Source organism: Nuphar pumila, chromosome 17, assembly GCF_984573655.1.
Source record: "Nuphar pumila chromosome 17, dmNupPumi1.hap1.1, whole genome shotgun sequence".
NCBI classification, from domain to species: Eukaryota; Viridiplantae; Streptophyta; class Magnoliopsida; order Nymphaeales; family Nymphaeaceae; genus Nuphar; species Nuphar pumila.
The window spans coordinates 49876278-49888292 of NC_143265.1; positions in this window are offsets into that span (position 1 = coordinate 49876278).

The window sequence follows — 12015 nt, forward strand, 5'->3', positions numbered from 1 at the left end:
CTTATGAATGAACGAGACTACATGTCGACCTTCCACTGTACACAGAGTGACAGCTTCAACCCATTTGGTGAAATACTCTGTTGCGGCAAGGAAATATTTATGACCATTAGAAGCTGAAGGAGAGATGGGTCCTACGACGTCGAAGGCCCACATAGAAAATGGCCATGGAGACACGACTGATTGCAAGTACGTGGCTGGCGCATGAATGGAAGGTGCGTCTATCTGACACTGAACGCACTTCTTCACAAAACGATAGCAGTCTTGCTGCATGGTTCTCCAATAGTATCCTGCCCGAATGATTTGTTTAACAAGGGTTTGGTAGCCGACATGACCACCGCAAATACCTTCATGCGCTTCTCGTATGATTTCTTTAGCTTCTTCTTCGTCTAAGCACATGAAATACTCAGAACTGAATCCACGACGATAAAGAACATTGGCAAGGATAAAATAGCGGGCGGACATATGCTGAATTGCTTTTTGCTCCTTCTTTGATAGTTCTGGTGGAAGCTCACCAGTTTCAATAAAGTTTTTGATATCTTGATACCAAGGCTTCTTTTTCTGTTCCGCCTGGTTGACTTGCATTACCGGAACGAAGGCAGGTTGGTCAAGTCTACCGATTTCAAAGGAGCGACAGGATTCTCCATTTCTAAAAGACATAATGGAGCCCAGGCTGGCCAAACCATCAGCTATTTGATTAAATTCTCTTTTGATATGGAAAAGCTGAAATTCATCGAAATTGTTGATAAGGGATAAAACAATCTTTTGGTAAGGGAGCAACTTCTGATCTTTTACCTGCCATTCAGCTTTGACTTGGCTGACGACGAGCAATGAATCGCCGAAAGCGTGTACCCTCTGAACATTAAAGTCTTGCAAAATTCTCATACCTTGTATTAAAGCTTCATACTCAGCCATATTATGGGTATATTGAAAATCCAGTTTCAGAGAAAAGGGGATCATCTCTTTCTCTGGTGTGATCAGCAAGATTCCGACTCCTATGTCGGCCATGTTCTTGGATCCGTCGAAAAACAGATTCCAAACTGGGGATTGTTGAACATTACAGATCCGCTCATCGGGAAAGCTATCCTCGATTCTAACATCTTCTGCTAAAGGAAAATCTGCCAATTGGTCTGCAATTGCTTGACCTTTGATAGATTGCTGAGAAACATACCCCAGATCATACTGCATTAACAGGACTTGCCACTTAGCAATCCGTCTACTAAGAAATGGTTGTTCGAGAATATACTTGAGAGGATTAAGTTTTGAGAGAATCTTGACTTCTGATGCTAACAAGTAATGTCTCAGCTTCTGACACATCCATACCAGTGCTAGGCATGTCTTCTCTATTTGAGAATATTTCTTCTCGTAGTCAATGAAAGTCTTGCTTACATAGTAAATGGCATGTTCAACCAAACTGCCTTCTTCATATTGTGCCAAGAATCCGCCACAAGCGGCTTGGTTAACTGAAACGTATAGCAAGAGAGGCTTTCCCAATTCTGGTGGCTTTAGAACGGGCGGATTATGAAGATATTTCTTGATACGCTCAAACGATTGCTGACACTCTGGTCCCCATTCAAATTTCACTCCTTTTCTGAGTAGATGATTGAAAGGTTCACATCTCATGGCAAGGTTGGATATGAATCTCCGAATTGATTGCATACGTCCCTGAAGACTACGCAATTTCTTAAGAGTAGTTGGAGGTGGCATGTCAATGATGGCCTTTGCTTTAGCGGGATCCATTTCTATCCCCTTTTTGCTGACCAAGAAGCCTAGCAATTTGCCTGATTCAACTCCGAAGACACACTTCTGAGGGTTGAGTCTTAGCTTATAAAGAATAAGCCGCTTGAAGACTTGACTTAAGGCATCGATATGGTCTTCTTCCTCCTTGGATTTGACCAAGATGTCATCAACGTATGCATCCATGGTCTTGTGCATCTGGTCATGGAAAATGGCAGCCATTGCACGCCGATAGGTTGCCCCAGCATTTTTGAGCCCAAACGGCATGACTGTATAACAGAAAGTGCCCCATGGCGTAGTGAAGGATGTTTTGGATTGGTCACGAGCGGCTAACTTGATCTGATTATATCCGGAGTATCCATCCATGAAGGAAAACATGGCATGCCCAGCCGTGCTATCAACTAGGAGGTCAATATTTGGGAGGGGATAGTCATCCTTCGGAGTAGCTTTATTGAGATCACGAAAGTCGATACAAATTCGCACTTTGCCATTTTTCTTAGGAACTGCAACAATATTTGCCAACCAGTCCGGATAATCTATTGCTCAAATGAATTCTGCTTTAAGCAAGTCCTCAAGTCCTTCCTTGACCTGTTGCTCGATTCGAGGATCCATTTTCCTTAACTTCTGTTTAACAGGTTTCGCATCAGGCTTCAGAACGAGTCGATGTTCCACCCATTTAGGATCTAAACCGGGCATATCTTCATAAGTCCATGCGAATACTTCTTGGTGCTGCTTGAGAAAGTCAATGAGCCTTTCCTTCTCATCTGTACTTAGGCTGGTGCCGATCCTAAGAATTTTTGGACTATCTTCTTAACCAATATTGATGTCCTCAGTCGGATCCTGGACTAGGGTCGATGGTTCATCTTGTTTCTGAATCGTTGCAAATTCTGGCAACTCTGGAAGCGACGAATCGAATTCTGCCATTTCTTCTGACTGCTTTGTGACCTTACTGTCCCCTGCTCTTGCTCGGACCCGATATATCTTTGCCGGTTTCGATAGGATTGAAGGATTAATGACTAACCTTTTTATCGGTTGAGAAGACATTCTGAAATTTTGAAAAAGAATAGCTTTTAGAGAAAGCTCCTTTACTATGACATAAATTGCATGGGAATAAAAAAGATAAGAACAAATGAATTTTGAAGACAAATTGCAGAGAAATAAGAGAAAGATGACATCCAGATAGATGAGAAAATTGATAACTTTATTAAAGACTTGAAATGAAATAAGGACATTTAAAATGAACTGAAATGGGACATTGTCCCTACAAACTGCAAAAATCAAATGAATGAAATAGAAAAGACAGATGGTAGAAAATTTTTAAAGGATCCCTTTAATGAAGACAGTATTTTTGTGGGATCTTTTGCACATGAATCCTAGTCCTGCCCTGCGCGGATGATGGTCAGGGATCACTGGCTCTAGCCGGCCATCTCCGTTCTTGCCCAATCCTTTGAAAGGCTGATAACCATGCTTCAGTAACAGGTCAAATCCTTTCTTGGTCCTAACAAACTGCGGGAAAAGAGGATGGTCCTTGAAAGTACTGTAATTGAGACGACCCCCAATCTTAAAGAAATGTGGTCCCTGCCATTGGACCATCGCTGCTGTGTGATTTGTCTCTGATGTTGCTCCTAACTTTAGCATTTCAAGGCTTTCACTGAGAACAATTTCTTCACTTTCCCTAATGCTAGGGATATCAGCAGTATAAGTTGGCCTAGGGATCATAGGCTGAGGTAGCCTCTCTTCAGGATCTTCCCCCAAAACAATAGTTATCATGCCACCTTTAGACCACTTGATGCACTGATGCAGAGTGGATGGCACGGCGTTGGCATTATGAATCCATGTTCTTCCCAGTAGAAGATTATACGTTGGCGGCACGTTAACGACATGGAAAAGCACTGTATGAACAGAGTAGTTGATAAATATTTCCAAGAAGATCTTTCCCTTTGCTGTCTGTCCATGATTATCAAACCCATAAATGGTGATCGGATCCGGTGTATACTCTTCTTCTTTTATACCCAGAGCCTTGGCAGTCATTTCAGGACAAATGTTGAGGCTACTGCCTCCATCTACAAGCACGTGGGGTACAGTCGTTCCCCGGGTTCGCACCACAATGTACAAGGCATTGTTATGAAATGCGTGAGGTTTTGGCAGATCCTCATCTGAGAAGGTTATGGGAGCATTGGTCATGGCCTGATTAACGATCTGAGCCATGTCTTTAGGTGTGGTGTCTAGCTTGACCTTGATCTTTCGTAGTAAATCGTCCAGGACTTGCTGATGCTTAGGAGAGGCACGTGCCAACTCAAGGATAGGGATATTAGAGAGGGCAGTGATTGGTCTTTGCACCGTGTCAACCTTTTCTTCTGGTTTTCTCCCTTTTTCCGAAGTAGATTTGACAAGGCTCTTGGGTAACCATGGCATTCTTTTGGCTACCTCTGGAGATACTCCAGCGGGTTCTCTCGAAACTTTCAGCTTACTGAATGCTGAAACGAGGTCCATCTTTTGAGAACCGGACTGGGCCTTATACAACACTAATACCTGATGCTGCACCTTGATATCACTACTAGGGCATGGTCGGATATGATCTTGTGGCTGAAAGGGATGATTAGATATCATTGCTGTTGAGTGCTGCAAGAAAGGCTGTTTTAGAATCTCCATTTTCTCATCTTCAGCCCCTTCTACTAACAGATTTTTGTCAATATAATCTTGTATGATGTTTTTGAGAATGAAACAGTTCTCGGTATCATGTCCCACAGTTCGGTGGAACTTGCAGAATCTGTCCTTCATTTTTCTCATAACCACTGGCGGGTCAGCTACCCTTGGAAGCTTAATCATATCACTGCCGAGCATATATTCTAATACTGTCTCGAGGGACTGGTCTAGAGGAGTAAACTTGCGGTTATAACTCCATCCTTCCCGCTTCGGCTTTTCTTGTGGTCTTGATCTTTGTTCGAGGGTTTGCTGTGGCTGCTTATCATATTGAATAATCGACTTGCCTTTCTGATCACTTTTGTTGGGATTTGACCCTCCTGAAGCATAACTATGATTTTTTCCATTTTCTTTGTTCTGATTCTTGCTGTTACTGGCAGAGTAGGTAAAATGGGCTTTTTTCTTTGATTCTTGTTGACTGTTATTCTTTGTAAACATAAAACCTTCATAAGACCCATTCTCCATACTCAACTCGAGCCATTCGGCTCGTTCTGTTAGTTCTATGAAGCTTATCGATGGAGATGTAGAAATTAGTCCCCTCAGGGGTTGCGAAAAGTTGCTCAAGATCAAATATAGTGCGTGTCTTTCTGCTATTGGCTCGCACATCTTATTGCAAGCGGATCTCCATCTATGAATGAAATCCCTGGCCTTCTCGTTTTCCTTCTGCCTCAGACTGCAGAGATGACTGAGAGTCGGGAGTGCTTCAGCATTGAATAGAAAGCGCTCAATAAATAAATTGACCACTATGTCGAATTCTTTCAGTTCTATCGGATTAATGTGCTCTAAGTACCACTTTGCTGCGACACCTTCCAAACTGCGAGGGAAGTAGAGAAATAAGGCACGATTGTTCCTCTTGAACCTGGAACATTCTGCGAAGAATAGGGCGAGATGTGCTTTTGGGTCACCCGAACCATCAAACTTGATAAATTTCTTGGGGAGATTATCAAGATCATCATCCCCATCCAGTCCATCATAGAAGTCTTCACTTGTAAAGACTCTTTTGCCCTTGTCACGAGTTTGAAGATCCTTAACTATTTTCATCACATCTTTGAGTTGTGACTGCGTAGGGTCGTCAACAGACTGATTCTTGGATTTGTAGGCCGACCCCTACCCTTGAGTCGACCTTTTGAATTCTTGCTTGTTTTCATACTCTTTGTCAGTATCATCTGCTGATTCTGACTCATCAGACATTTCCTCATGACGATTCTACTTTTTACTGATCTTCACATTCTTGACGGCATGACCCTTATCTTTCTGTTTGGTCTGAATTTGCTCAGTACTGGCCTCATCTTGCTCTGCCAGCATCTTGGTCATCATCTTTTTGAACATGACGTACATTTGGGGATCGATGCCATCATCCGTCTGCTGACCCTGACTCTGGATTGATCGAGGTGATTCCATCTCTTCTTCTGAAGCTACTGAGTACGCGACGCCTTCAACTGATGCGGCTTTCTTTTTGGATCTTGTATCAACCATCGGGTATCGCAAATGTTCTCTTGGATATTACTGATGCTCTCTGCAAGGCAGAACTGATGGTTAGGCTTCTGAAGGAAATTTGGTTTGGAGGAAAATATTTGTTGAGAATTTTGGTAGACAATTGAAATAATATCCCATTACTAGGGATTGAGTCATCGCTGGGATTACGACAATTGCATTGCTATTCTTTGCAAGATAAACAACTGAAAATATGCCTTGTTACCTAGGCGAGGTCGTCAAACCAATGTAAAATAAAGGAATTTTTATTGAGAGGAAAAACATGATTTTATCAATAATACACTTGACAGAGGGGAGGGGGACAGACAATTTTCCACCACTCCAGATAATCAGAAGATACACGAGGACCAGGAAAAATAGTAAGACTGACAAAAGAATCCCAGCCATGTCTGGCAGAATGGTATGCTCCGGACCACTGATCTGATGTGAGATCGAATTCTGGCAGAACCCCGGCTAGTGGACGAATCTCTACGCGCTTCTGCCTCTGAGAGAACTGTCTGACACACTGCTCTGGATGATAGTATGCGCAGAAAAACGGGCCCAGTAGCCTGAATCGCTTGCCGTATGCATAAGTATATCTGGGAGGTGATTCCTGGCGATCAAAGTAGTCCCATACGACCTCTTCCTCCTGTAGGTTGTCGATCAAGAACCGGTATCGTGCAACTGGAAGAAGCTTTTCACCATTGTATCTGAAGGAACTGGCTCGGACTGGCACATGCCGGAGGAACCAAGACTGCAAGGCATAGGTGCATCCTTCGACTAGGATCGACTCTCCGAGTGCGAAACGAGTCAACCCTCGGTATAGAAAGGCAAGTGCGGCCATGGCTATTAAGAGGCGGCTGGTCTGTCGACTTCCCCATCTCCTTAGAAGCTGAACTATTCTGATATCCATATAATTCCGTCCGTCGGGAAAGAAAGCCAATCTCGCCGTGCACAGAACCATCGCATGCTGAATTCTCTCTCGAGCTGTCCTGGACAACGAGCTGACTTCCACAAATGTCCCATACTGTCTGTAGATTTCGAGCAGATCCACATATTCGTTCCCATCCTCCTCTATCAATGGCCAAGACTTGCGTCCTGTCATGCGAGCTAAGGCATCCTTAGGGTCCAGACCCTTAACATTAATCAGAAATTGTTTCTCCAATGGATCTCCAGGCTGACCGGCTGGCTCGGGCAATCCCATGATCTCTGAAAATTCATCCATCAGCACTGTCATCTCGCCCCACGGGAACCAGAAGGTAGAAGTGCTCGGATTCCACCGCTCTGCTAGTGCATGGATCAAGTTGCCGTTGATTGTCTGCTTTCCCACTGCGGACGCCAGTTCCAATCCACACTCGTCCAGATGGTCCGGAAACATACGAGAGAAGTTCTTGAACCATGAATAATACCACCGGGGAAAGAAGGATCCGGTGCTGAGGACTCGATGTTCGGGAAGACGTTGTCGCACCTCGTAGGAGATGTGACCCTCAGGGAAGACTGAATCAAGTTGACTGGATGCCATTGGACTGGAAGACATGAAAATTGGAATAAGATTTGAGAAAAATACAGGAATTTTGAGAAAAATGCAGGCAGGATAAAAATAAAGTAGGAAATTCGAGATCCAGAAGACAGGAAAGATGGGAAATCTCTTAGAGTTTTGAAGAAAATGGAGGAATTTTATGAAAATCGTCCAGGGTTTAATGAAATATAAGGAAGTACTTTATAAAATGAAGTGTTTTGAAAATCGTCCAGGATTTAAAACATGGACAGTACATGGACATGGACTGGGGAATTTTGAAAAATCGTCCAGTATTTTTAGAAAATATGACTATAACATATTCAATCACATTCTGCACAAACAAGTATGCACATACAGCATTCCCTAAAAGCTGACTCTAGATGCACAAATTTTGAAATGGCTGTAGGACCTTAATCCTAACTCTAAGGTTCAGATCAACTGTATCCAATCCAGTTATGCCTATATACTCAAGCCAAGGCTCGATGTACGTGGCATAAAATCAATTTCTCCGGTTCTAGGTTCAAGTTTTCCAACATCCTTGAGCACCTGCCGATATACGTTGGACTATGGCCGTTGGTACGTGGCAGGGGGGTTTTCACCCAAATAGGTGGCCCAGTTGTGAGGCTCTGTCCCGAACTATGGTTCTGGAAGAGAGCCCAGCAACGTGAAGACCGGGACAATATAGGTGGGGTGATTTTTGAAAAACATGAGCACATGCAATCAAACAGAAGGCTCTAAGTCCTAAAGAGATAGAATTTTGAAATATTTGAAGAAGCAAACATTGTTTTCATACAATTCCTAAATTGAGGAGTGTTGTATTAGGCCTAAGTCTATGTGAGCATGAATAATTCTCCTCAATATGGTCCTACAAAACCATACCTAGTCTATATGCATTCCATGTCAGTTGGGTTCAAGTCTAGGCTCCTAGGTTCACATGATAGCATAAAGCAAAGCTCACATTCCATGGAAATCGATTTTGACAATTTGAACTAAGTAGAGCATTAGATTGATCAGGCAAAGACAGGTCCCATCACGGTCGCCAAACCTGTTATCATCGCAAAATTTTACTTTTGCAAATCAAACTGACCTTTGAAAAAGTTTTTAAAAATAACTCGCCTCCGTTTTTAAAATGCGGGAAAATTCCGTAGAATGGGACTCGCCTGTCGGTACGAGGTTCAACCGTTCCTGCCACCTTTAATAGGGGTAATTGAACCAAGGATCAATCTTATGCTCTACTCTATTCAACTTGTCTAAATCATATTCTAATTTCTAAATGCACATAGAATCGGGCATGTGCTATGAATTTTCAGAAAATGCACATTTTGAAAAACATGATGTTTGCTTTGAAATACTTAGAAATACTAAGAAAATGTAAATCTTGGAAATGATATCACATGGAAAATCGTGAATTAGGACTTGGAAAATATTTCTGAGAAAAGTAAAAATCGATTTCTAGGGAAATCTTGAGATTTTATGAAAATCAATTATGAGAGAACTTGGTTTTTCTGAATTCCAACTTTGAACTTGAAAATATAACTTGAATTTTCGAATTTTGAATTTTGAGAAACACTTGAAACATACTTTAAGATTTTCATATTCTGAGAAAATCAATTTCTCCCTATGACTTAGAAAATTTTGAGAAAATGAAATTCTTTGAATTGAAATTTGAATTGGCAAATGCATGAAATGGATGAATATGGATTTGAGGAATTGAGAAATACTTTTTTGTATTTTTGAGAAATGCAGTGCATTTTTGAAGTTAGCCTAAGAGTGTAGGCTGAATGTGGCTAATGTGAAGATCATAAATCTAGGTATCATTCATATTCTGACTATGGCCATAAATACAAATTCCACCAAGTTTATAAACTTCATAGAAGCTGGTGCATGTGCCATTCGTGTAGACCATGGTGAATTTGTAAAAATATGCATGAATCATCATCCATCACACATTAAAATTATAAAAAATAAACTATATGCAATGCAACCTAAGCTAAGCAGGAAATGTAAATTCTTATTCCAAAGTTTAATTTAGTTTACATCACTATTGAAATTTAAATACATGAAAAATAAAGTCTTCAATGTACCTGCAAAACTAGAAAACTTGGTTAATGAATATATGTTGGCTTTTCTAGATTTATCCAACAATATCAGTAAATTATTGGATTTTGCTAGATATAAGCCTTTTTGCCATGATTCCCTTAAATCAAAATGATAAAGTATAAAACAAAATTGAATAAATAAGGAAGATAAGATATGAAATTTCGAAATTGGGGTCAAAATGATCAGAATACCTCTAATAACAAGACTATGGCCTTGAAATTAGGGTTTTTAGAAAGATATTTTGATAAAATGCAAGTTTTGAAATTTGAATGGAATAAACTAAGCTAAATATGATATGACATGCTTAAAAATATGAAAATTAGGGTTAGGGATTTTGAAATTTAGGTCAAATGACCAAATTGCCCTCGATAGCAAGACTATGGCCTTGAAATCAGAGTTCTTAGAAAGAGATTTTGGTAAAAACTTAGGTTTTATGCACTAAATGAAATGAAATGAGCACAAAATTAAACCTAAAGTGTCCTAAGATGCTTATGAACATAATAAAACCCTAAAACCATCTGCTTATACACAAAAATCCAATAATATCACAAATTTTGTGATTTTTGCAGTGTTTTTGGATCTTTCAGGAACCCGGTTTTGCAATTTGCTTGATTCAGCCATCAAATGGATTCCAAAATCCATAAAAATTGGTACCTGCACTTGTTATATCCCTAATGTCGAATTGGAATTATAAAAATAATTTTTTGACATTAAATTAATCCGAAAATTGCATTAAACCCTAAAAATATGCTAGTTTTGACCTAATTCACCAACCAGTCTCAGTCCAAGACCTGAACCAGGGGTCAAATCTCCATGGAAATTTATGAAATTTTACAAAGACTAACTAAGAATAAAAACAGAGATTTCCCAATTTACAGATCGGAAAAATCATCTCTGGTTAGGGAGAAACCTTTCCGGCAATCTGAGCTAAAATATATCACTTTTAACAGGGATTAAAACGGCTACTTCAGATTAAAAATACAGACATAAATAGCAATTCTAAACAAAAATCTCTGACATTTTAGTGGTGAATAGTAGACAGAAAAATAACAATACTCACTTTTTACAGATCATGAATTGGATCTGTGGTTTGGGATTTATGACTAACACAAGTCTGATTAGGGTTTTGGTAAACCCTAACGAGTTTTAAATTTAAAAATAGATTCTCTAAAATGGGAAAAATATTAAACAGTGAGTAAAAAAATCCTAAAATTTCACAGCAGACCAATCTATTCAATTTGAATCCATAGCACTTTACAGATCTAAAATCGGATATAAGATGAGAGAAATATCATCACAGCAAGTTACCTTTTTGATTTTAACCACGATTTTAAAGCTTTAAAAACCCGATTTGATGTCTGATTTTTTTTGACAGGGTTCCCGAGATCCAAAACCTCTGATTTTTCTACAGTAACTCAATAACTGATGCATGCATCACATATAAAAAAATCAGAAATAAACAATGAGTTCTTCAATCCGAAATAACATCATCTTTACTGTTCTAAACCTAAAACACACAGAAATTTAAGAAACTTGAAAAACCATGCATTAACTAATGTAAATAAATAAAATAAACCATAAAACAGTAAATAAAAATTATTTCTATGCTATAGAACGTAAAACAAACATGAATAAACCATGAAAATAAATTAAAAACAGGGAATCAATGGCTGGAATTTGATATCACCTTTAAAACATAGATTTAACCCATTAAAAGGGTAAATCATGTATTTTATAGGTTAATAATGTAAAGAATCATATTAAAATCAATTCTAATGGATTAAAATCCCTGTAAATCATCCAAAACAGGGTTATATCACCTTCTTGGACCGTTCTTGCTGGTTCTTGATAGTTCTTGAGGTGAAACCATGGTTGATCTTCCATAAGGAGGGGTGTCCAAGCCTAAATCTAGGTTTAAAGCATTAAAAAAAAGCATTAAATAAAATAAGAAAAGTGAAGAAGTTCATACCTTGGAGTTGCAGCAATGGAGGAAGGGCTGGAGAGGAGAGAGAAGCTCCAAGATTTTCTCCCAAGGTGGCTGGAAAAATCGTCCCCCCTATGGGGGCCTTTTATAACCATTTTTTAGGTTTTAAAAATTAGCAATTTTGAAATTTTTGGACTTCTAAAGGGGGGGGGGGCGATTTTGGGGTGGAGTTACCTAACTACCCCTAGTCTAAATTATCCTAAATAATGCCTAATTAACCCCTAGCTAATCCTAAAAAATCCCCAAATGTGGTGCCACTTGGCATTTTCTCACATTGGGTTTTTAAAACTCCTTTAAAAACCTTTAAAAATACTAGTTTTAAAAACTAACATTCAAAAATGAGTTTTTCAAAATGGTTTTGACTCTTCTAAACCTCTAACACTAACCAAGACATCAACTAACCCTAGTCTAGCCCTGACTGACTCGAATATGGCACCACCCCGAGTGGGCCCTACTTGAGTTTTTAAAAAAAAACGATTTTAAAACTTGAAATTGAAGGAGT